This window comes from Arvicanthis niloticus, chromosome 19, assembly GCF_011762505.2.
Source record: "Arvicanthis niloticus isolate mArvNil1 chromosome 19, mArvNil1.pat.X, whole genome shotgun sequence".
Taxonomy (NCBI): Eukaryota; Metazoa; Chordata; class Mammalia; order Rodentia; family Muridae; genus Arvicanthis; species Arvicanthis niloticus.
The window spans coordinates 25056308-25081903 of NC_047676.1; the positions used below are offsets into that span (position 1 = coordinate 25056308).

At 47.0% G+C, this 25596-nt stretch overlaps 1 protein-coding gene across 5 annotated transcripts in view; it reads left to right on the forward strand.

Annotated features, from left to right (window-relative positions):
- The first annotated feature begins 3923 nt into the window (after positions 1-3923).
- Pdzd2 (PDZ domain containing 2) overlaps positions 3924-25596 on the forward strand; it is a 372451-nt gene continuing 350778 nt past the window's right edge. For all 5 annotated transcript variants that reach the window (XM_076916410.1, XM_076916412.1, XM_076916413.1 and 2 more), the window contains exon 1: positions 3924-4037. The gene's annotated coding sequence lies outside the window, so the exon portion shown is untranslated. The remainder of the gene's footprint in view (positions 4038-25596) is intronic.

Sequence of the window (25596 nt, forward strand, 5' to 3'; positions counted from 1 at the left end):
TACAGATAGAAGTTTCCCATCTCATAGGAATCCTTACATATAGTCTGTTTGGGGATCCAGCCATTACTTTTCTTTTTAAGTTCTTTCTTGGCCAGGGGATGACACATTGCATTAGCTAAGTAAATAGGAAACTAGAGTCTGGTTTGAGGATAAAATGAATCCACAGAGCCTGAGAGGAGAGAGGGAACCCACAAGCAGTCGACTAAAGCTCCTTTTCCTCCCTGGAAATAAACTTGGACGAACAGTGGAACAGTGGAGGCAGAGCAACGAAAAGTATTGAAACATCCAGTGTCTTTTGCAGAAATAGGTGGAGAAGCAATCTGGTGGGTGGATTCTGCCTCCTAAGAAGAAAGCTCAGACATGGACCAAATGTCGGTGCAGTCCGAGTACTGCTCCTGAAGGACATGCCATTCCTTAATCTGTCACCAACTACGTAATGACTGGGACAATAGATTTCTTTCTTTGTTCATCATTATTACCTGATGTCTTAGTTAGGGTCACTAACTGTGATGGAACACCATGACCAAAGCAACTTGGAGAAGACAAGGTTTATTTGGCTTCATCATTGAAGGAAGTCAGGACAGGAACTCAAACAGGGCAGGAACCTGAAGGCAGGAGCTGATGCAGAAGCTATGGAGGGATGCTGTTTACTGGCTGGCTTCCCTTGGCTTATTCAACCTGCTTTCTTATAGAACCCAGGACCAGGAGGAACTCAGGGATGGCACCACCCACAATGGACTAGGCCATCCCCAATCAATCACTAAGAAAATGCCCTCCAGTCTGATCTTACGGAGGCATTTTCTCAATTGAGGCTCGCCTCCTTTCAGATAACTCTAGCTTGTGTCAAGACAACATAAAACTAGCTAGCTCACCAGAGTCTTTACTTTTTCTGCACCCTACTTGCCCCTTCACAGTCTGCATGTTCTGAACAATAAATTAAAGTGGCAACTTAGGTAGACATACTAATCTGTGACTCAGTATTTGACAAGAGGGCAGGGAGGATTTACATTTTGATCTTCGGACGCCGGAACTGAAATGATGTCACTTGCCTTTTTTTTTTTTTTTTTTTTACATCAACAAGACTGCAAGGGCAAACCAAAATCTCCACGCATCTGATTGACCGAGTTGAACTACTGTTGACGGGGAGCAAGAACCCATGAAAACATTCCTGAAAAATAGCAGATGAAAACCGATTGGAACCAGCAGCATTTTAATCAGGTCAGCGGGGCCATGCCTGAATGAGGCAGATAACAAAAGCACCCAACTGCGTTTATTGTGTGTAGCATGAGTCACACGTATATTTAATATAACTCACCTACCTTTAAGCATTTGTGTGTGTGTGTGTGTGTGTGTGTGTGTGTCATTGCACACCTGTGGAGGCCAGAAGACAACCTGAGGTGTTAGTTTTCACCTTCCGCCTCATCTACAACCTGTCTCTCTGTGATTGTTGTTGTTGTTTACCGTTCTGTATGCCAGGATGGGGCTCCGAGCTTCTTAGTTTTCCCCTAGAGGTGCTTCTGATCTCCCTGAAGGAACACTCGGATTAATGATGCACTACCATGCCTGCCTTTAGTTGGGGTCTGGAGATTCAAACTCAGATCCTCACGAAGGCATGGCAAGAGCTTTACGCACCGACTCATCTCCCCAACACCCTAGCACCTCATTTTGCTTTTGTTCATATTTTTTTGAAAGGCTGGCTATTTGACTGGACACCATAATGCACTGAACTTTAGAAATACCATAAGATCTGTTGGTTGTTTTTTTTTTTTTCCATGAGCTCACAAGCTAGAAGAAATACATGAGACAAACACTACTGGCCCCTCGACTTAGCACACCCGGGAAGGGCTCTGTTATTATTATGGACGAAGTGCTACCTTTGTAGCAATTGATGAGGAAGGGGGCACCTGACGCAGGCACCTTGAGTAGAGAGGCCCTCCCGAAAGGACTGTTCAATTCTGGGATCTCAGTAAAGCCTGGAGACGGAGAATGCCCTTCTGACGAAAGAAACACACTCTCCAGGTTGGAGCACAGGGCTGGGCCGAAAGACTGGAACCGGCTGGGTGAGAGAGAGCAGTGAGAACCTCTGGAGTGGTGACCATTTGCATAGTCAGCTGTGCCCTGGGTGCGTAGCAGAGGCTTAGAAGACACAGGTGGCCTCTTCATGGCTCCTGAGATTGGGAGGGGGCGGTGGCAGCTGAGCCTGGGATCGCTGAGCAAACAGATAGCACTGCATAATTGTGGAGGGCTTTTTAGTGGCATCCTAATAACACCTTTCTAGGGGATGGTGTCTATTTCATTGAACACCCCCGAAGTGCTACACAGAACAACCTACTGTTGATCCTTGCTCGGCTCTGCATGGTAAGTGTTTTCTCTATAAATAGGAAGACAAGCTTTCAGGCGGTAATGACTGCAGTTTGTAATACTCCAGGTCTGGATTTGTACAGACATTGATCTCTGTGGATGGGGAATTATGAAAGCCGAGGACAAGCTGAATCCAAGAACTCGAACACCTGCTCAAACACCTTGGGTCTACTCTGGTCTCTGGTGCTAGAAAGACGCTCGGTGAGGGCTGCAGGTGGCTTATGTCTATCTGCTCTTCCAAGAGAGCAGATCTTAATGCTTTGCTGGGCAAATCTAGAGCCCAGCCATGCTCTACCATATCCCCACCTCCCTCAAAGCAAAGATTTCCAATTACTGCTCTGCAGAAAAATGTCAAAAGCATTATTCAACAACTCGTGATCCCGAGGTTTGTAATTTTTTTTGTATGTTTTTACCCTTATCTGCCAGCACTTGAAAAAGACCAGCTTTTTCCTCTCAAGAGAGCTTAATTTGCAGAGCCATGCAGTCTCCCTATCACGTTCTTATCGTCCTCTCCCTGTGGTAGGCAGAATGACAAGGATGACAAAAAAAAAAAAAAAAAAAAAAAAAAAAAAAAAAAAAAAAAAAAAAAAAAAAAAAGAACCAAAAATATTTGAAGGCTTCCTGAAAATCTGAGGGATGAAGCATCCAAAAAGCCAGAGGCTTCCGTTCTCCCCGTGACCTGGAATAAAACGAAGGGCAGTTGGCCTTAGCTCTTGAGGTCCACTCAGCAGGATGTTCACAAAGTCCAATCCTCCACCATGGGGCCCATGGAATTTCCTCTAGCGGCTTAATTGAAGGATTAACAGCTTCGAGGTTCTTAAGACGCAAAGAGGTTCTCTCTGCCAAGGAATGCTCATACCAATACTATATTAAGTATTGGTATCCTAAGGACCAGAGGCCAGGGGAGTTCGGGGTGGATGGTTGGCTCTTCTCCAGTCTCCCTGGCCCTCCCCACCCCAATCTCTGATAAGGTAATTGACATTTTTCCCCCGTTATGTGCTATGTTAAGTGCTGTGCAAAAGCAAATTAAGCCTTCTAGCTCTGGTTCTTCCACCTAGATGGCGCCCCAAGCCCTGCCTACATGGCAATTCTGAGCCGCAGTCTCCTTGGATCAGTTCCTCCCAGGATCCCCAGGAAGCCGGCGCACCAAGACTGCTGTATCCCTGGGAGAGCCGTCCTCCCCGCTCAGGGGCTTGCTCGGGGGAATCCCCGCCCACCTTGTCATTCCTGCAGGGGAATCCCCGCCCCCTGGGCCTGTCACTCCGGGAAGGTAGTTCCCGCCCCTCGAATCCAGCCGAGGGAAGGAATCCCCGCCCATTCTGGAGGCTCGGAGCATCCCTGCGCTGCGCTGCGCTGCGCCGCGCCGCGAGGAGCTCACTCCCAGCGCCAGTCCGTGCTGGTGGCGGGCAGTGGGACGCGGCGGGGAGGCTGCTGCGGGCGCCCTCCAAGCGCCCGACCGATCGCCAGACGCTCGGGATCGCGCCTCCCGCGGCAACCGGCGAACCCCTGCGGCGCGGCTTCTTCGGGCAGGCGCGGCGGCGGCGGCGGCGGCGGCGGCGGCGGCCGCGGCGGCACCGGTGGTGGCAGGGGCGGCGATAGCTGCGCCCGCACCGCCGGGCGGCGCCTGAATCTGGACGCGCCAGGAGCGGCTCGAGGGTCCGCCGATCCACGAACAGGTGAAGAGACCTGGCGCTGAGGTCGAGACGGGGGTGGGGCTTCGGGTGGGCTCGCCCGGTAGCGGAGCTCGGTAACCCCGAGACGGCGTGCTCTGGAGAAAGTTCAGTGACAATCGGGTGCGGGAATCCCAGTCCAAGCAAAGCGGTGAGTGAGGGCATCCAAGTGGGTCCCCGCGTTAGGTGGCGCAAACTCCTCTTCCTTCTGGTGGGAGGGAAGAGGGGCACAGTGGTGGAGAGAGGTTGGACAGACCGAGAGGGAAACAGGCAGCGGGATAACCGGAGACGCATTGCCTAGGACGCCTGAATCGGGCCAAGAGTCCTTATCCCAGTGTGTTGGTTTGTCTGCCTACCTTAGCCAGTTACTGTTTTAAGGACCAACCTCCCGCGCTTCATCTCTCGCTCACCCCCTGCCCACTAAGTGGCGCGAGAAAGTCTGCATGAAGAGCAAGGGCATCTTTGGGGTTTTAATGTCATCTGCTAGGGAGATAAGGGATGTTCCAGTAGGAAAGTATTTTTTCCTGAAGAGTCCTCCACCCCAAACCCACTGCCCGCCTTCCCCGTGCAGCACAAGACTTAATTGGGGATGGGGGGGGGGGGGGAGGGAGGATCTAGGACCCTGGACAGAAGTTTACCAGCTGCCTGCCTTCAGCCGCCCTGCTCTATGCATAGATCTTGATAAGGAACCCTGGAGTCACACCAGGTCTGGCATGTGCTGGTGGTAGACACTGGAAAGACAGACACGGGGCATTCCAGAGTCCAGGCATATACCGGGACTGGAGGTTTGGGCATTGTGGAGGCCTGAGCTGGCTGGGTCTTGCCTCTTCCGTGTGTTTTGCTTGACAAGTCACGATGAAGCTCCTGAAGGTAAGTGGTTGAGGAGTGATCAAAGAAAGTGAGCTTCTCTTGCAGACACACCCCTGAATCTTCAGGGCTCCTTCTCTCTGGGGTGGGGGCGGTCTCCCACACTCGTCTCTGCTCCAGGCTTGGGCGATAGGGTCTTCACTGTTTCTACTGGGTCAGCTTTTTTTGGCCTGTGACTTCTGGGTAGGAGCCAGGTAGGTACACGATGGCAGGTGTGGCGTGGGAGGGCTGCTTTTGAGGGTGGAATAAAATATCTCAGAGCACACCCCTGGCTGTGGGTGGTTGTTCTGGCTCCATGAATTTCTTCTTCCATTAGGGTGAGCCAGGAACTGCTGCTACTATAAAAGCCACACCGTGGTGTGAGCTTGCGTGCTGTGATACGGGGTAGGAGTAGCAGGGCGGTAGGTGTTGGGGGAAGAATCAGAACCATGTGAGGTATATAAATGCATCCCCCTTGACATAGTTAATAAGCACCTGGAAAAAAAAAATACGGAATCTCGCTTTACATCTATCAGTGAAATTGATTTTGGATGCACTTCGGCAGTTTACTATTTAAGGAAACGTAGGATAATTCCTCTATTCATTTCAATCATTTGGAGCACCTGGGGTTTGCTGGGTCTAGGGGTTCCAGGGGAAGAGGCTCTGTCCCTGCTGGCAAGCTTTTCAGTGTAGCAGGAGATGATGGACATCGAAATGATACAAGCTAGTGAGTGCTCTTCTGACCTTAGAGTAAATTCTCGATGTTCAGTGGGTGAAAGAGTGAGGGGATAATTAAACGACTCATTTACGTATGTTCCAAATGAACAATCTTAGGGGTATGGGGGAGAACAAAGACCCCCCTTTCACTGTGTGTATCGGAGAGCTTTGTGGAGGTCCACCTAGAGGAGGAAGTGTGTGCAGAAAGGTTGATCCTGTCTTAGGATTCTTCCATGGCACCTGAGGCTGAGCTTTGACCCACACGAATCTAGTGTTCCAGACAGTTGGGAAATATTTGGGATATATGAGCAAAGGTCTATCATGAGCAGGTATGTGCTTCTGGGCAACTCTTGTGGAAAGAACTGAGATGGGAGAGAGGAGAGGCGGCAAGTCTAATGAGAAGATTCTTTGCAGTGATGGTGGGGAGGCCGTGAAGGTCTAAGCTGGTGGATGGTAGCTTTCCAGGAAGAAGGAGAGAGTCATCAGCTGTGGGGCATGGGTGGGATTCAGAGAGCAGAGACAGAGCCTGCCTGCGGGTTCTGAGTACAAGAAGGTGAGCTAAGTTAGGGGGTTTGGGGTTTTAACACTTGACAAAACAGCAGTCTGAAGAAATCCCTCCAGACTTCCGTGTGTGTGTGTGTGTGTGTGTGTGTGTGACATAACTCAGGTGTAGACATGAGAGGACCATTCCGTGGAGTCAGTTCTCTCCTATCACCACAGGCTCCAGGGACTAAACTTAGGGCGACAAGCTTGCGTAGCAAGGACCTTTACCAACTGAGTTACCTAGCCAACCCCTACCCCCAGCCTTTTTCTCACTACTTCCTATAAAACTTGTCAAGGCTCTGGGGACCCATTGGGATAAGCTTTAAACCTAACTGACTGCTGAGATTTCTCTCTTGTCATGTTATCCAGCACATATACCTACACACACAAGAGAGAGACTCACAGACACACAAAGAGACATACAGAAACACACATAGACAGACAGACAGACAGACACACAAAGAGACACACAGACACACAAAGAGACATACACACAGAGACATACAGAGAGAGACAGACAGACAGACACAGACACACAAAGAGACATACAAAGAAACATACACCCAGAGACACACCTAGAGAGACAGACACAGACACACAAAGAGACACACAGACACACAAAGAGACACACAGACACACAGAGAGACACACATAGAGACAGACATACACAGGCACACAGAGACACACATAGACACACAAGAACATACACAGAGAGATACAGAGAGTCACATACACACAAAGACATATATACACAGAGACACAGAAAGAAAGAGACACAGAGAGACACACATAGACACACAAAGAGCATACACACAGAGAGCATACAGAGAGGCACACACACAAAGACATACACACACACACACACACACACACACACACACACACACACACACCACATATGAGTCAAGGAATAGTTTTTCCTTAACTGCTGTGGTATCTGCCTTTCAAACCTGTTTTCCCTGGATGGTGAATCCTGAAATAACCTTTCTTCTTTGACATCCTGACAAACTTCTTCTTCAACAAGATCCAGCTACAGAACCTCCTCTGTGACTCTGCCACCATCCCCTGGGAGACCTCCTGGTGATTCCTTCTCTGCCTGCTCTCTGCAGAGCCTGTGCATCTGCTCATTAGGTTGCCTTGGCTGTTTCCTCTAGGACTTCCCACACTAGTCCTGGAACAGTGGCCTCAGGCTAGACAGTAAAAGAATCTGGGGAACTGCCCCAGGCTGACTGCACTCTAGGGTCTCTAAACTCTTCTTGGGAGCTCCAAGTGAATAATGTAGATGCCCCCTTGACCTAGATCCCATGAGCTTGGGTGAGTTGTACCTTGGTGGAGGGGCATCCTCACCTAAAGGTGGCTCAGGTCCGGGTTCACCAATTGCAGGGGAGAAATTTTATCTCAAGAGGAGTCCACCAAAGATCACAGCCATATCCGAAGGGAGGCTGAGTCTTTTGGAGACTTTCTTCTGGCTTTATCAATGTTCCCAGAGTGCCCAGCAGGAAGCTGAGCACAGTGTGTTTCTAATGTAGGAAGAGCCTATGGCAGGGAAGCTCAAAGAAATGAAAAGGAAAGGCCACCTACAGAGACAGAGAGCGGTCTAAAGCAGCTGTTCTCAACCTGTGGGTCACAAAGCCCTGTGTGGGTTGGATGACCTTTTTACAAGGGTTGCCCGAGACCATCAGAAAACACAGATGTTTACATTAACATTCATAACAATAGCAAAATTACGGTTATAAAGTAGCAACAGGAATAATTTTATGGTTGGGGGTCACCACATCATGGAACTGTATTAACGGGTCGCAGAGTTAGGAAGATTGAGAGACACGGATATACAGGGTGGTCATTGAGCCAGCTTGCAAAAGAAAAAGATGACTGGAGGATAGTGAAAACAGGCCCACCAAGGACCAGTGGGACTGGGGAGGGTTTGGAACAGGTAATGGTACTTAAGGAAGGTATATGCGGGAGCAGGCCCCTGTTCCCCCTCCCCAAGCATGTTCGGAAAGCAACACAAAAATGGGAGAGAATGGAAAACCCCAAAGAAGGGGTGTTTGGGAAGGATGAGGCTGGAGACAATCAAGAACATGAAGGAAAGAAAATGGCTACCGTCTGCCTTTCCTGTGAGAAGAGAGGCAGAGGTTGGGAGAGCACTGGAGATAGAAGGCTGCAGTCTCAGCCAGGGGTGGGATCACTTCTCAGTGATGTAGGAGGGGTCTGCTGAGAGACGCTGTGACACCTGGTTAGGCTTGGGAGGGAGGGACTGTGCTACCACTGCTAGCCCTGGGAGGTGAGCAGGGTTCTCTCTGAAGTAGCTAAGGAGAAGGATTCTTGAATTGGAGGGGGCTTGGCTGGAATTTCAGCAATGCAGAGAACTCCATGTCATTGGAATTCTGGAGCAGCTCCTTCACAGCTGTTTCTAAGAGGTATGTACAAAGAAGTACTGAGGTGTGCAAGTCCCCGGATGATGGCCCTTTGGAACAGCTTGGTAACAGGGGAATAAATCTCTCTCCAAAGTCCTTCCCATTCCCACTGAACGTATTTGGGGGAGTTTTATATGAGTACAGTGTAAGTTGTCTACACACACACACACACACACACACACACACACACACACACACACACCAGAAAAGGGCATCAAATCCCATTACATATGTGGTTGCTGGGGATTAAACTCAGGACCTCTGGAAGTCCAGTCAGTACTCTCAACTGCTGAGCCATCTCCCCAGTCCCCTTGGGGGAGCTTTTGTGAAGGCTTGACCAGGAAGGTTTTTCCTTCACTGCCTGATGAGGATGAAAAGCTTTGGCTTGCTCTGAACTCTCTGCCCGCCACCCCCCGCCCCATGTCGTCATCTTAAGGAGCCCTTTGGGCTGCCTGCCTTTTCATCCACTGCCTTTCAGCGGTGGCTCCACCTTCGTCTGATGTCTCTCTTGAGAGCAAATGTCCAGTTGTTGGGCTTAAGCAAGAATGATCTGCCCTGTCCCCTGTGATCTGGAGAGGGATGATGCATTGTCCCTCCCAGTTCCCGAGGCCCAGGAAAGAAAGAATAGTGCCCTCCCTCTCCCAAGCTGGGACTAGAACTGCAGCACACCCTTGCTTGATCAGAGAACTCCTGTCAATTCCAAAGCAATCGAGCCAGATGCAGGTAGGCGGAGAAGCAACAAGCATCACATCACCACGGTTTTATTAATGGATCTTTGATTGCACACAGAAAGATGAAATGAATGCTCTTAGTTATTAGTGGCGAAGGGGCGACATAGAGCACTTAGCTTTATTTACTAAACACTCCCAAGATGAACGCCAAACTAAACTGACTCTGGGAGAAACTAGAAGAGTGCTTCTTAAGGAAATAGAGGCCTTGGATTTTTTTTTTCTCTCATTCTTTATTTTCTACCTGGATTGTTCAGGCCTGGGTCATGTTGCACTTTGGGCTTATGCATTAGTTGCATATTAAAAGATATGTATGTCATGACATTTAAAACTTTAGAATCCTTGTATTGGTGAAATGGGGGAGGGGGTGGACTCTGGTTCTGGGTAGATAGATGTTTGAAGCAAGGCAGGTCATGTGATTTAGTCTGACTGTGAACTGAAGGAGTCTGTATTCTGTTGACCAGTGTGTTCTCAGAGGACACTGTGTGTTTACAGCCTGACCCCACTCTATGGTCGCAGAGGCTCCTTGTGCTGTGCTAAGGAACTGGATTGCTTAAGTGCAGGTGTGCAAACAAGACACATTTGTCTATGAAGTCTCCATTGCTCTGGGAAGAGACTAACCTGGGGGCTTTATCCCTCTCAGATGTCAGGTGACCCTCTCCACCTGGCCCAGCCCATATCACATCAGGTCCTGGATATTTCCTGGTTTTGCTACCTGTACGACTACATTAAGAGTGAGTAGCTGGCTAGAAACTTGCAGACAATAAGATCCTTAACTCTTTCTAACCCAGTCTAACGAAATCAGATAGTTGCGAACATCTGGCCCCAGAAGTCTTCCTGGGGTTATTTGTTTTTAGGTGATTTTTTTTTTTTTCTGTGACTCAAGAGTACTTTTAGAACATGGAGGTTTGGGGGGGGGGGAAGCAGGGATGGGGACCACTGTGTACAATATGAATTTATTTTGCACATGTAATTTCCACAAGTTTTGGGTGAAATAATAGTATGAATATGGCAAGGTTTGTCAGAAGCAGCTGGAAATGACTGCACCCTCCAGAAGGATAAAAAAAGGAATCACAAACTCCACAAAATCTTGAACAGGATAATCTGCCGCTTCCTTGCCTAAAGGTTGTAAATTGAGGCCTTCCCTGATAGGGTCTGTCCTGGGTTAACAGCTTCCTGGGCAGAGAGGCCTCTGTGGCATGTTTGTCCTTTACAGTGAACCCCAGACAGGGTCCTCTGAGGTGTGTTGCAGGAATGGAAATGGAGTTGAGCAGATTTGGGTTCATTTTTATCAGCACTTGGGCATCTCCAGGATCTTGACTTTGTAAGTACTAGCTTCACTCTGTTACCTCAACCGAAATCATCCAAACTAAAACACGCACCCCCTGTTCATTCCGGCCTCGGAAGAGTGATCATCCTGCTTTGCTAAAAATAAAGATGGCATTCAGATCATACCAGAGGGAATTCCTACTGTGAGCAGGGACATACTCAGTGCTGCGTAAATCCAAAGTCAGTTCCTGGCTGGCACCTGCCCACTGAGGTAGCGAGTTGAGCTGGGAAGTGGTGGGCTAGAGGTCACCGGTGTTCTCAGTGTGGGGAAGGAAGGCGGGGAATTGGGCTTCTGTGTAGTGGCAGTTTCTGGGCATCAGGAGGAAACTCATGAGAGGGGACAGGGTGCCGGGAAGCTTTGACCTCCTGGAGGCCTGCCCAACTACAGTTGCCCTAGGAGATGTAAGAATTTTTCAGCAGGGAGACAGAACAAACAGCAACTCATGACTCTTCAGCCAGGCTCAGCCTGTTTAAATATGCCGGGTTATTACCGTAATTTTGATAGTCTATACGATGCTCTTTCTGGAGATCAGACTGACAAGAGCCTTTTAAGTTAACTGGACTAAGTTATCTTGGACTAAGATAAACATGTTTGAATATCCAATAGCGCAGCCTCCCTTGAAGAGTTCTGGTGATGCGGCCACCACAAGTGTCTTCACAACCCGCCCCTCGGTATAGCGAGCAGTAGGTGGTTCCTCACATGATTCAGGTCTGCAGGAAAGTGAACACACCCAGTCAGCAAGTCTTCCCAAGTGTTCCAGCATTACTGTCTCTGCACCCAAGAAGATGAAAATGGAGCCAAGGTTAATGAGACAGGATGGCAATAAACTATGTCTGTGTGTGTTGGCCAACAGACACTTATAACATGTCTGATTCCAGCTGTGCTTCAGCTCATTCCCAATATCCTCCCCATGTCTCTGTGCCCTGCCCCATTTGGCACAGTGTATTTTATAGAGATTTGGGTAAACTAGATTGTGCTGTATGGATCTCTGGGTGAGGAAATTAGCTTTCAAGGCTAAAGCAGCCATGCAGATATTATTACAAAGTCACTCAGCATGCCAAATCGGCATGGCTCTCCCCCCACAGTTTCCTCAACCCACTCTCTACTCCTACCCTGCCTTGGTCATTGCTATTCCCAATATCATTAGGCTAAAAGAAGAAACAGCTGTCCCCACTGTCCCCGGAAAATATGCTCCGAGTGTCCTCATCAGCACGGGTTCTCATGAGAGAGCAGGCAGTGAGACAGCATGAGGAGAGGAATGTGTTGGAAAAGAGGGTGTTCACCCCTCTCTGGATCTAATACTGAACCCTAGGCAGATGTGAAGCTGATTGATAGCTCGATTGGTGACTGCTGTGGGGCAGCAGTCAGCAATTTTTTGGCACCAGGGAGACACACCTGGTACATGAACACTCATCTACCATCTGGTCCCTCACCTGCCCAGTTTTTTGAGCGCCATCTTTACCTTGAGCATGAGCATATCTTAGGACGAGCTGTCATCTCCTCCTTGCTCTCCAGGATCTGGCATGGTAAAAATTAAGATGGCTTTAATGTTCACTTTTATATACACTCTGTTATATTCTCTATTACTCTATTATAGACACGTTATGGCATTTTAACTTCTTCAATTCATAGTGATCCAGTGAGGTGGATCCTTTTATTGCTCTGGGGGCTTCCAATACAAATTCACACAAGCTTGGTGGCTTAAAACTGCAGAGATGCGTTCACTCGTGGTTCTGGAGGTCACAATTCTGAGATCAAGCTTTCTGACAGGGTTGTGTTCCCTCCAAAGGCTCCAGCGGGGAAAATACCTCACCTCTTCCAGTTTCTGGTAGCTGTTGACATTCCTTAAAGCTCTGTCACTCCATTGTCTGCCACAGTTACCACATGACAACCTCGTGTGTGTGTGTGTGTGTGTGTGTGTGTGTGCTCATCTTTGCATGATTCCACTTTGTGTCTTTTATAAGGACATTTGAGATTAAGTTTGGCGACAACCAGATTGAATTAGTTAAGATTCTATAGGGGAAACAGAACTGATAGAATGAAAATATCTAGCCAGGTAGGGTGGTGCACACCTTTAATTCCAGTGCTGGGGAGGCAGAGGCAGTGAATCTCTGAGTTCGAGGACAGCCTGGTTTACAGAGTGAGTTCCAGGACAGCCAGGAAAGCCAGAGAAACCCTGTCTCCAAAAACAAATAAAGAAACAAACAAAAGACAAAACAAAACAAAACAAAAACCAACCAACCAAACTATATATATGTGTGTGTGTTGTATATAATATATACATAATATATATATATATTTATATATATATATATATATATATATATATATATATATATATATATAAATATATATAGGCTATGTTTCAAACAGGAATCATGTATGGAGCCCCAGGAGGTTCCATCTTATACAGCAGGCTTGTGAAGATCTTAGGGATGTCCGTGCATGTCTGCCCGTGTACCGTGTGCATGCCTGGTGCCCTGAGAGGCCATCAGACCCCTTGAAACATTTTATATATATATATAAATATATATAAATATATATATATATATATAAATATATATATATATATATATATATATATATATATATATATATATATATAAAATGTTTCTTAGATTGGCTTATACAAAACCACAGCCTGCTCATCCACCAATGGCTGTCTTTGCATTGGAGAGGTTGAGAACTATTGAGATCCTTGGCTATTCAGTCCACAAATGCCTCAACAGTCCCAACCTGGTGTGGAGGGTCTGGAGGATTACTAAAGAGCCTCCAGCCATCTTCAGTCTACACTGGAAACCAGAGAGGGCCAGCTTCTGACGTCAGCAAAGGAATGTTAGCATGGGCTTCTTCATGAGCTCAGAACCATCTGTAACTCTGGTTTCAAGGGGTCTGATGGCCTCTCAGGGCACCAGGCATGCACACGGTACACGGGCAGACATGCACGGAAATCCCTAAGATCTTCACAAGCCTGCTGTCTAAGACGGAACCTCCTGGGGCTCCATACATGATTCCTGTTTGAAACATAGCCTTGATTTATCTGCTTATTTTCTGTTTCACCTCTCGGGATACAAACCTCATTAAAGCAAAGACCTTGCTTTGTCCGTATATCTTAAGTGCCAACAGCAATCCTGCCATACAGACATTCGTGCCAATTGGAGCTGTCTCTCCATCCTTAGCAAGCTCTCAATTGTTGAACACATCAAACACTTAAATATTCTCAGTCTCAGAAAGGTTAAGTGACAAGAGACCACAGACACGCTCTCTTAGATTGGCATCTAGATCCCTGTGACTCCTAAGCCAGAGGCCTCAGCCATATTGTACAGAGAGTCTCTGAGAAGCAAGGATGGCCCAGGATCCTGGCAGTCCCTACAAACTTCTGAGCTTTCTAAAAGTTCGTTTCCTGCTCACAGATGGTTAATAAACAGAGAAGAAATCTCAAGCTCAGATTCTCAGTTTCTCCGAGAAGTTGGCCTGAAACTTAAGCCTGAGAACCAGAGAAGTTAATTTTGCTTTCTCTCCACTTTGGGCTTAAGACTTTTTCTGATCCATCCTGAGACTTGATGGATTAAAATGTCTTCCTTGAGGTCTTGCAGGGAAGGTAGAGATGACCAGGCCTTACATCCAGCAGTGTTAACCATCAGTATCCTGAGCTGATGAGTTGCAAAGCTGCTGAGCTGATGAGTTGCAAAGGAACTGGAAAGTTCAGAAGCCAGAGGGTGGGGTGGGGGTGGGGGGGTTCGTGTTGGAATCTGGGCTGTTTCTGTTTCTCAGAGGCTCCATGTAGAACATGGCTAAGAACTTGGGCTTAGGAGACAGAATTGATCTAGAAGAGTCTCAGAGGTCTTCATTGGTCTTGTAGGTTTTCCTTATACATCAGCATTTTTCTGTATTTTGGGGGGTTTTTCAGCCCCCTATATCTCTTCCCAGATGATGGAGCCCTTGGGCAACTGCATAGACTTCACCTGTAGGTTGGTAAACAATGACAACTTACTTTGTGGAGCCTTGCTGAAAGGCCGGTCCCTCTATCATAAGCTTTGGACTAATCATGGAAGAAGCCAAGAGCAAATTCTTACCAGGTAAGAAAGCAGTTACCCTCACCCCTTCTTTTTTAATCTCTCCCTCTCCCCCTCCCCCTCCCCCTTCTCTCTGTCTCTCCCTCTTCTCTTTTATCTCTCCCCTTTCCCTTCCTTCCTTTTTTTCTTTCCACTAGTTTCCCTCCCTCCTTTCTCCTACCTTCTTTTTCTCCTTCCTTCCTTCCTTCCTTCAATAGAGTCTTGCTTGCCTTGCTGCCAAAGCTGGTTTTGAACTTTTAGGCTCAAGTGCTTGTTGCCTTAGCCTTGTGAAGTTGCTAGGATAACAGGCCTGACCTGCTGTGCCCAGTTTAGACTTCCATTTAAAAATAAGGCCAATCTTGAAAATTACATCAGCATGCCAGTAAGTAAACATCAACACTGGAATCGGGGAAGAAACCCTATTCTTTCAGGCAAATCGTAATTGTAATTGTAAGCATGTTCAAGACCCATAAGTATTGGTTGGGCTTCCCTCATGGAGAGGGCTACAGCAGCCCATCAGCACTTGTGGCAGATATAGCTGCTTTCCTGTGGGAAGGCAGAACCCTGGCTACTGGATACATCATGCACTCCACCTCTGCTGTCGGAAGTGGGATTTGCTATGGTAACCAGATCTTGCCTGAGGGTTGTGCATGTAAAGTGCCACTCATTGGTAGGACCCTTTATTTTTAGCATCTACCAAAGAAGAGCTGCTCATTGTTCCTGTTAACAGGCAGGTGGGTAGTCATAATGGAGCCAGGATGAATTTTATGTGCTGTTCTCATGTGGAATGGTACCGCCCACCACAGTTCTCCTTTGCTGGATCATGGTGTGCTTCTGGGATTCCATTGGTTCAGATCCTTGCTGGAACCTGCACGCTAGGATAGTTGGACTTCCTATTTTTTTTTTTAATAACACATTCTCAACTGCTGTTCCCGATCTTCGTCTTGGCACAGCATGCCAATTTTATAACGGCGGCGGTCCTGCAGCTAGGAGGAGGGTAGCTGCCCATAAAATCATTGAACACTGGGAAAGCACAGCAAACATTTGGAGGAGGTAGTATTTTTCCTCTCTACGTGATGCTCGGTTTTCTCTTAGGGTTTACCTTCTGTCCTGGATGCCCTCAAACCAACTTTTTCTACTTTTTTCATTCAGCTAATATTTACTTAATGCATGGCACATAAAGAAATGTTACAGACACCTTTCATTCCGTACATGGGCAAAATAAATGAAATTCAGATTTCTTTGAATTATTGAATATGTTAAAGTCCTCAACATCCTGGAGAGATTGACAGGAGAGAGAGTGGTGCCTTGCAGACCCTGCCCCTTTAGCCTGCGCTCGCTCCATGGACCATCACTTCCTCTGATGCTTAACCAGTACTGTCCACTTCCTGTGTTCTTCCATGCCCTCATACCCCGAACTTTCTATACCAACTAAGTTTTTTGCTGCCCATATATCCTGTCTGGTCTAAGGGGAGAAAAAAATTGCATCAAGAATAGTATGGCTTCATGTGTAGGTCTTCATCCCTATAATCCCAGCACTTGTCAGGAGAGCATGAAAATGAGAGGTTCAGGGTCATCCTCAGCTACTGACTTTGAGGCTGAGCTGGGTTGCATGAGACCTTGTCTTAAAAAAAAAAATAGTATAGTGAGCCCCCCAAACTTCATTTTCTGGGGACTTGAAGCTGGCTAGAATCCTTCTGGGTAGGGGCTAGGAAGATGGCTCAGTAGGTAAAGTGCTTGCTATGCAGACTTGAGGACCTGAGTTCGACCCCCCCAGTGCCCACATAAAGGCCAAACGTAACTCTGAATGCTATAATTCTAACACTGGGTAAGCAGAGACAAGACAGTCCCTGGGGCTCACTGGCCAACCAGTTTAGCTAAAATGATGGTTTCCAGGTTCAGTGAGAGACCGCTCAAAAAGTAAGGCTCAGACTGACAAGAAGGATATGCAATATCCATTCATTCCCCACACAAAGATCCTCCTTGGCATTTTGTGGTGCATATCTAGACCTCAGTGAATCTGGGTGGTTTGACCTAGATGTAAGCTGCAGTTTAAAGTGCAGCCAGTGTTGGTGTCAGCATTGGTCAAAAGAGTAGAGCGGAAAGCTCATCAAAACATTGACCATAGGGCCAGTAAGATGGCTTGGCAGTAAAGGCACTTGCCACCAGAACCCATCTGAAGAGAGGAGAGAATGGGCTTCAACATACCGCCCTCTGGTTTCTTCAGGTGCACCATGGCACATTCATGGGCACACCTGACACACATGTACACAAAACCCAGACTATTTGCATGGTGTTGCTGAGACACAAACACACATCAGCGCCGAGCTGCCCTACATTCTCCATGAAGCTTCTTTTTAAATGAATGAAATTAGTGTTGGCTGTCATGTCTAGGGTGGTAGAGAAGAAATGGGTCAACCCTCATAGCTGAGCTACGAGGATGCTATAGTCCGAAACGGCACTGCTCTGATATTACAGCTGATGAGCCGTCTGATAAAAGTGCCAGAAGAGTTACGATGTCATCAACAGTCACTTTCTTAAGTGGGACAAGCCCCATTTTGCATGCTATCTATTGTAGACAATTTTCTGAATGGCCTGTGCGAGTACATGCACGGTTCTGCTTACTTAGTCAATAAACCAACCATCTATTTGAGATCTACCATGTGTGAGCCCCCTTCAGTTACAGCAAGAAAGACTGACATTTCCTAAGCTGAGTCCAGAAGACCATGTGTTCTCCCATTAAACCACGTCTCCAGCTGCATGTACTCTCCTGAAAGTTGCTAATGATGCCACATTTGCTAAATCCAAAGATAGCTTCTGAGCCCGGTAGTTGATCGCCCCACACATTTGACACGACCAGTTTATCCTCTTCTCTCCCTGAAGTGCTCTTTGGTTCTGAATGGCACCGTTTCCAGGCACTCCTCTTTGCTAGTCAGTCAGCGTTCTTTTTCATTTTCCAGACTGCCTCCTCACCCCACCCTTGTCCCTCTAATAATGCAGGGGAGTCCAAGGCTGAACATTTGGGGTTCCTGTCTTTCAGTAATGTCACTCACTGTACAGCTCTAAATGGTACCCAGAAGTCAAGAGTGCTCACCAACATATCCTCCATCTTGTCCTGCTTCCATATGTAACTACTTACTTGATCGATATGGTCCATCCTCTTCCCCCTCAGAGCTCCCCCTTCTCCCTCCTCTTCCATCCCCTTTCTTTTTTCCCTCCCTCTCTTTTTTATTGTCTCGAGACAGTCTGTGTAACCTGGGCTGGCCTGACTCTGGACTCTTGATCCTCTACCTCCCCAGAACTGGGATGACAGGTGTGTGTCCTCTGTGCCTGTTAACTGTGGTACCAGGGATCAAACACAGGGCTTGGTGTGTCCTAGATGAGTGTTCTATCAACTGAGCTGTATTCCCAGCCCTCTTTTCTTCCCCTTCCTTCCTTTTTTCCTTCCTTCCTTTCTTCCTTTCTTCCTTTTTTCCTTCCTTCCTTTCTTCCTTTCTTCCTTTCTTCCTTCCTTCCTTTCCTTCCTTCCTTCCTTTCTTCCTTCCTTCCTTCCTTCCTTCCTTCCTTCCTTCCTTCCTTCCTTCCTTCTTTCTTTCTTTCTTTCTTTCTTTCTTTCTTTCTTTCTTTCTTTCTTTCTTTCTTTTTTCCTTGCTTCCCTTTTGACTTGTAGCCCAGGCTGGCCTCAAACTCAGGATTCTCCTGCTCCAAATTGGAATTAGAGACATATGCCACGCTCAGCTCAGATGATATTTCTACACTTGGTCCTTTAAAATCTATCTGGAACCTAACCGGCTCTCACACTTTTCTCATCCAAGCTCTCCTTATCTCTCGACTGGGCTATTTTAGGAGACTCCCAGTTGCTAGCCCGCCCCCCCCCCCCCCCCCCAGTCTATTCTCAATGGAGCATCCCGGATGATTCTAGTAAACTATAAATCATTCCATGTCACTGCTCTGCTCAGAGTAAAAGCCTGCTCACTACTTGGCCACCAGGCCCTCGATGGTGCTTCCCTACCGTGTCCCTCCCCTCCCTGGCTTTATCTGTTGACCCTTTCTGCCAGTTCCAGCCACACTTGGAAGATTGTGCCTTAGGCCTATGACGCTATTCTCTCTAGAATGTTCTTCTATCAGATAGTTGAGTTCTCCCTTACTTTCTCCAGGTCTTGATACAAATATCCACATTGTCGAAGTCTTTTCAACACTCCATCTTTCAACTGAGGTTTCCTAATGTGTGTGTGTGTGTGTGTGTGTATTATAACATATATTTTATATATATATTACTGACTTAATTGCCTTTTCTGCCTACTGATTGCAATGTAAGGCTGATGATTTTATATTTTTGGAGGGAGAGTTCTGCTTGGCACACTACTATATCACCAACCTTTAGAAAAATGCTTGGCTAGTAGCAGGCACTCAGGAAATATTAGTTGAGAGAATGAATTAGAATCAGTGGTGTTTTTTAATTTAAATATCAGTGCTCTGGGGACTGTGATTTAATTGGCACAAGGTATAACCGAAGCCCTGATCTTTCTTGAAGGCTCCCTAGGTGATTCCAATGTGGAGCCCGGGTTGCCAACCACCGTTGTGATCTGAACTCTGTTTTTTTTTTTTTTTTTTTTTTTTTCTTTTCCCCCTTCTTGGAGTTTTACGTCTGTAGCATATGCTGTTATATTCTTAGAAAATCCCATTCATTTCAAAACGTAAATTGCAGTGAGTGGTTCTAATAAAGCTGGTGCTATGTAGGGTAGCATATTAGGGTTTTAATTGGAGCATCCTATTAAACTGCGTGTTCCGGACATTCATCTCTGTATAACCTTGGCTGAACTTGGACTGGGAGGAACCGGCCCTACATTACAATGTTCTCAGAGCTTTCCAACTTTTTTTTTCTTTTTAAGAGAAGAGATTTGATGCTGGCTCTTTGCAAACTCTGTTTGCCTGAGTGAGCTATACACATTTTCAGCCCCTACCCCGTGTCCACCTGCCCATCGTACAAGTTTTGTCTATCTCTTGAGGCTCAGGAGAAGGCTTATCCTCCTTTCTTTCCCGCCTGGCAGCTCCTTCTAGGATGGTTGTCATAGTCACATGGTACCCAGCTCCCGCTGTATATCGGGTGAGCCCCCTACATTTTGTTTTCTGTTATTCCTTTTCCTTCTTCCTCCCAGACTAGACTATGTTTTCTCTAGGGACACCAAGCCATTTTGTTGGACCTTTTTGAGTCCCTAGCGGTAGGCAGTAGATGCTGGTGGATTGCTTAACTATTCCTGTTTACTGGATGGACGGCATTATCTAAGGAAGATTGCCTAGGGGAAAGGATGCTGCATCCTCCATAGTGAGGGATTATCCCCTTCATTAACACCCGGCATTTTCCACTCTGGTTCATCATTGACCTATATCGTTCTTATTTTATCTTTTTTTTTAGAAAAAATTATTTTTCTCTCATACAATACATCTCAACTGCAGCCTCCCCTCCCTCTGCTCCTCCCAGTCCCCCACCCTCTACCCCCCAACCTGCCTCACACCACCCCTCTACCCTAGATCTACTGTTCCTCCATTTCCTTTCAGGAAAGAGCAGTTCTCCCAGGGCTATCAAACAAACACAGCACAACAAGATGCAATAAGACTAGGCTCAAGCCCTCCTATCAGGGCTGGGCAAAGCAACCCAGTAGGAGGAAGAGGGTCTCAAGAGCAGACAAAAGGAACTATATGTATATACGTGTTACGTGTATATACACGTACATATAATATACATGTACATCTAAGACCTCAGCATTTCAGTATCCTGTTTGAAAACCTACTCAAGAAAGCTCAGACATCATCATACTTGTCCTTAATTCCAAAATCAGATGCAGAGGGATAGAATTCCAATCGCATCTTAGGCCTGCTGAGAAGACTCGGCCAAACAGGTCAATGGAAGCATTTTTAGGGCCCATGTATCTAATCTAAGCAGCTTTTTCCTCTTTTATTTTTTTTTTTAATTGCATGCTTTAAGATTTATATTTATTTTATGTATGTGAGTGTTTGGTTTGCATGTCTGTCTGCAAACCAAAAGAGAACGGACCCATGGAACTATAGTTGTAGAATGGTTGTGAGCCGCCATGTAGATGCTGGGAATTGAACTCAAGACGTCTGAAAGAGTAGCCAGTGCTCTTAACCACAGAGATATCTCTCCAGCCTCCTGGGTTACTTTTCAACTGAAGTCACATTATCTGGGTGACATTCTTCATTTCGACAGCCTGGGAGAGTAGGTAACCTGACATTCTAGAGTTGGAGAAAGGTCTGAAACTAAGCCCTTAACACCTTTCCGTCCTTTTGAAGCCCTGGTTTAAGAGAAAGTGATATCGCGGTGAGACAGGAAACGTTCCAAAGCTATGAAATGCCATAAAGCGATCTCCATCTGTTTGGAAGTGAATGAATAAGAAATGGCAACGAAAAGGGTATTGTATCTTATCCAAGGGGACAGGTTACCAGTCCAGCTCATCACAGGGGTGCTGTTGGTCCAGACTTTTCAGCTAGGGGTTTGAATGGTTGATACCTTTATCTTTCCATTGTTTTGTCTAAGACAGGGTCTTGCTGTATAACCTAGGCTAGTCTCAAACTTGCCATCCTCCTGCCTCTCCTATTGGAGTACTTGGATCACAGGCATGTATCATTGTACCCAGCCTTTGGGATCTATCTTCACAGGCAAAATGGAGCAACAGGCAGGGCCTAGCCAGCAGTAGCCACAGAAGCAGGGGGGGACATCTTCAGGTGACCGGCTGTGTACCCCAAAGGATGGAAGGATTGGTGTCCACCCAGAGAGAGGGTTCCAGAGAGCGAGAGTCAGGCACAGCTCTGGCACTGTCTTTTCCTCTTCCCATATTTTCACCAACAACCCGAAAAAAGGCGTAGGTGACATGTTTATCCCTTTTGCTCATGACCCAGATCTGAGAAGCACAGTGACCTCATTTCACTCCAGGAAGCAGAATGAAAACAGAGGCCACGCCCCCCCAAAGTCAGCCAAGGGCTAGAGGGAAGATCCTGCACTCAGGTCTGAAAGGCCAGTTGCAGTTATTATGGGATGGCCAGGAGCCTGTCCTAACAGCAGCAGCCTTCGTGGGAGGGATTTAGTACTTCAGTGTTTTGTGCCTCTTCAATGAGGTCAGTCCTAAGTGTGCAGTGTGTGTGTGTGGGGGGGGGGGCAGGAACACAGCACCGACTTCTGCCCTATTGTTCCACATCCAGTCTGTGCTGCCTGGAGGGAGACATGAGGTATAAGGTGACAGACATATCCGAAGGGCCCAAAGTAGAGGAGTCCAGTGGGAGAGAATTCTAGGAGAGAAAGTGGCTGTCTTCCAGCTCCTTCCCCCTTCCCAGCCTGAGCCCCTGTGAACTGTCACTTCATCAGCTTCTTGGCTAGTGTCTCGAGCTTGTTCTCCCCTCCCCAGGCCCTCCAATGTGTCTACATCAAGTTCAGCCACCTCCCTTTTTCTGCACTTGTGGTCTGACAGCTAAGCGTTCCTATGAAAGAAAAACAAAACCAACAAGTAAACAAACCAGTGTCATCTAAGTTGGTTATTTGGGGTGTATGCCTGGAATCCCAGCCCTTGAGATTGCAGAGAGGCAGGAGGATCCCAGCAGGTTCCAGGCCAGCCTGGTCTCCAGACACCAAAAATCCAAACTAAAGCCAGATTCGCCCAGTGACTTGCACTGGTGTACCTGCTGCAGCATAAATCCCTAAGCTCGTCGGGCATACAGGCTGATGTAACTGGACGGTCCGAGCCCTGGACCACACCAGTTACCACTGTAGCATCCACCCCACCTCTTGCCTCCCCTTCACCTCCTACCAATGCCTTCTCCTTGCCTTTTGGGAACGAACAGTAGTCTTTCAGAGAGTCTCCAGAGAGAGAAGCAGTAGAAATCCCCCCCCCCCCAGCTCCCAACTGTTTGCTTTCATCACAGACTACGCATCTCCACACCCAGCACGAGTGCCTTCCTTCCTGTCTACTTGCACCAGATCATGGGTTGGGGGTGAGGAGACTGTGTCTGGCTTCACTCAGGATCACTGATGAGGGATATCTTTTTAGCCTTCCTGTGTCGATGGGACTTTCCTCCGACGCCACTCTTTAATTAAGACTTCTTTGCCCTGTATCCATAATCACCACGTCACTTGAAAAATTGGTCCCTCTTGGCTGTCCCCGAGTCCCCAGTCTCTCATTAATTCCTCAGTACACTATGAGGTCTGATTTCCAGCCCACACACTAGTGAAATGCCCTTGCCTTGTCAACCTGTGGGGACCAACCCCTAACCGACTATAGCCTCTCAACACCACTGTCTGTGAGTCTCCATTCTCCCAAGATTCGCTGATGTCACTTTGTTTCTGGACGTCCTTTGGTCTCCCCGTGAGCCCTTTCCAATGAAGCTCTCAGTGAATTTTTGTAACAGCCTTTAGAAGCCCAGTACATCGTTGGAGAGAGGGTCTTATTATGTAGTCCAAGATAGTCTCAGACTCATAACTCTCTGGCCTCAACCTCCTATTTACCGAGACTGTAGGCACGTGCCACCATGCCTGGCCTGGTCCTTGTTTTCACAGAATTCTGTGCTTTGCTTTAGAACAATCTTCTCCCACTACACTCTCTGCCTTCCCCCGAACGACCCCAGCAATCTGAGGCTAAGCTTCAAACCATATCCACTGCCTACGGACCAGTCACTCAAAAAATCTGTGCCATCCACACAGTCTTTGAGGTCTACCTGTTGTCTCCACCTGGGCAACCCTGACTCCTCTAAAACATTATGACCCAAACTACATTCATCAGATTCCGCCCACAAATCTGTTCCTCTTCCTCTGTCCCCCCCAGGTTGGCCAACTCCCGGATTATATACATTACCTCTCTAAAATAGAAATCTAGACTCATCTCCCACCTCTATATTATTATTCCCCGTACTTTGACTTGACTGACCTGAAGCTATAATTCATTGTATGATTAACTAAATAAAGTATTGCAGTGGCTTTGTTGTATAAGACTTGGGTTTTGTTTTGGTTTTTTTTTTGTTTTTTTTGTTTTTGGTTTAAAAGAGAGAACAAGGGTGAGAGGATTGAAGTTAATGGCTGAAGAAGCAGTACCATGTCGGGGATTTTCTTTTTTTCTTTCTTTCTTCCTTTCTTTCTTTCTTTCTTTGTTTCTTTCTTTCTTTCTTTCTTTTTCTTTCTTTTTTCTTTGGTTTTCCGAGACAGGGTTTCTCTGTGTAGCCCTGGCTGTCCTGGAACTCACTCTGTAGACCAGGCTGGCCTCGAACTCAGAAATCTGCCTGCCTCTGCCTCCCAAGTGCTGGGATTAAAGGCGTGCGCCACCACCGCCCGGCTTGGGAATTTTTTTTCTTTCTACTCTGGCTTCCAAAAAGACATGGAGAACTGGGCAGCTGCCTTTTCCTGTAGGCACCAAGCAGGGACTGGTGACTCATGCCCCAAGATTAGACTTTGTAGCATCCAGTGGCCCCTCTACCTTGTAACTCACTCCAGCACTGACTCCTCCCCCCCCCCCCCCCCCCCCCCATCGATCAACTTTGTCTATATATACCACTTTATCCTGACTTCCTGGCAGATTGCTAGACTTCTTAACACATGAAGAGTCCCCGTCTTAGAGACAAGAACTTTTTCTAAGGCAATCCGGCTGAGCAGATAGTCTGCCGAGGGAAACCTGCTAGTCCCAAGGCCCCCCACTCCTCTTAGGAAGCCAACGGCTTCTATTTGGTAGTAGAAATAAACTTCAGTTCAATTGAAGGCAGTTGGTTGTGCTTCCTCCTTGGTTCAACTAGACCTTTGAGGATAATAGAAAGAAACAATTCTGTGATTTGGAGCTTAAATTAGGAATCCGAGTTCTCCTTAAAGGGGGCCCTGTGGTTACTGTATGTTACTCTTCCCTCCATTTCTATAAACACTCAGTGCAGTTTTCTTTATAGACTACCATATCTATTTTCCAGAGGCACTTGAAGAAACATGTGAGGAGGGGTTGGTTAACTCCTTGCTTTACTTAGAAAAGGGTTTTAATTAAATGCAGGCCCTAGCCTCAGAGGATTCTGGCTGTGGCTAAACAGTTTGTGGTGATATTGATGTGGTTCATCCTAGGTCTTCCTTTATAAGCTGTCAAGAAAGGAAAATGACAGTGTATATTGGGAAGACTTCAAGTATAGAAAGGAATATATATATATATATATATACACACATATATATATATGTATACACACACACACACTCACACACGCATACATGTGCATATATATACACATACAAATATTTACCTCCTTTTAATTTTTTGCCTGTAGACTTTTTTTTTTTTTTTTTTTTTTGACCAGATACTGTAGTGGTAGGACACAGAAGCCTGATTTAAATAGCATATAAGCAGCAACCTTGGAGACAGCATAGGACAGCAACCAGAAGGAAGGACAAGGGGGGCAGTCTGGCTCTGAAATCAAGGCTGTCGAGAGGCTCTCCTCTCACGGGTCAGCTGTGAGTACCTATTTCCATAACCCTCATTAGAGGCTGTTCTCAGCGCTCAAGGAGAACCTATCCTTTCACAGACTGAGTAGACAGTCACTTCCTGCACCGGATTCTAACATTACTGTTGCAGTATGCGGGGAGCTCGCTCAGCCTGTGGGCCTAAGGGACTGCCGAGGCCTAAGTAATTAAAGTTTGCAATAATTCCTTACCCTAAAGATAGATCAAAATAACTAGCCCCCTCCATCTCTCCTTTTCTCCGAAGCCCAGGTGAAAAGTGTCGAGTGGGGTGGGGGTGGGGTAGGCAGAGGGGGATGGTGGAGGAATTGGGTGGAAACAGGGATGAAAGTCTGGAGTGGGTAGCAGCAGCCCTGGTCCCTCATCTAGACACATATTCTGTCTGTCTGTCTGTCTGTCTGTCTGTCTCTCTTTAGATCTGTGTGAGGCTGTACTTACCTCAC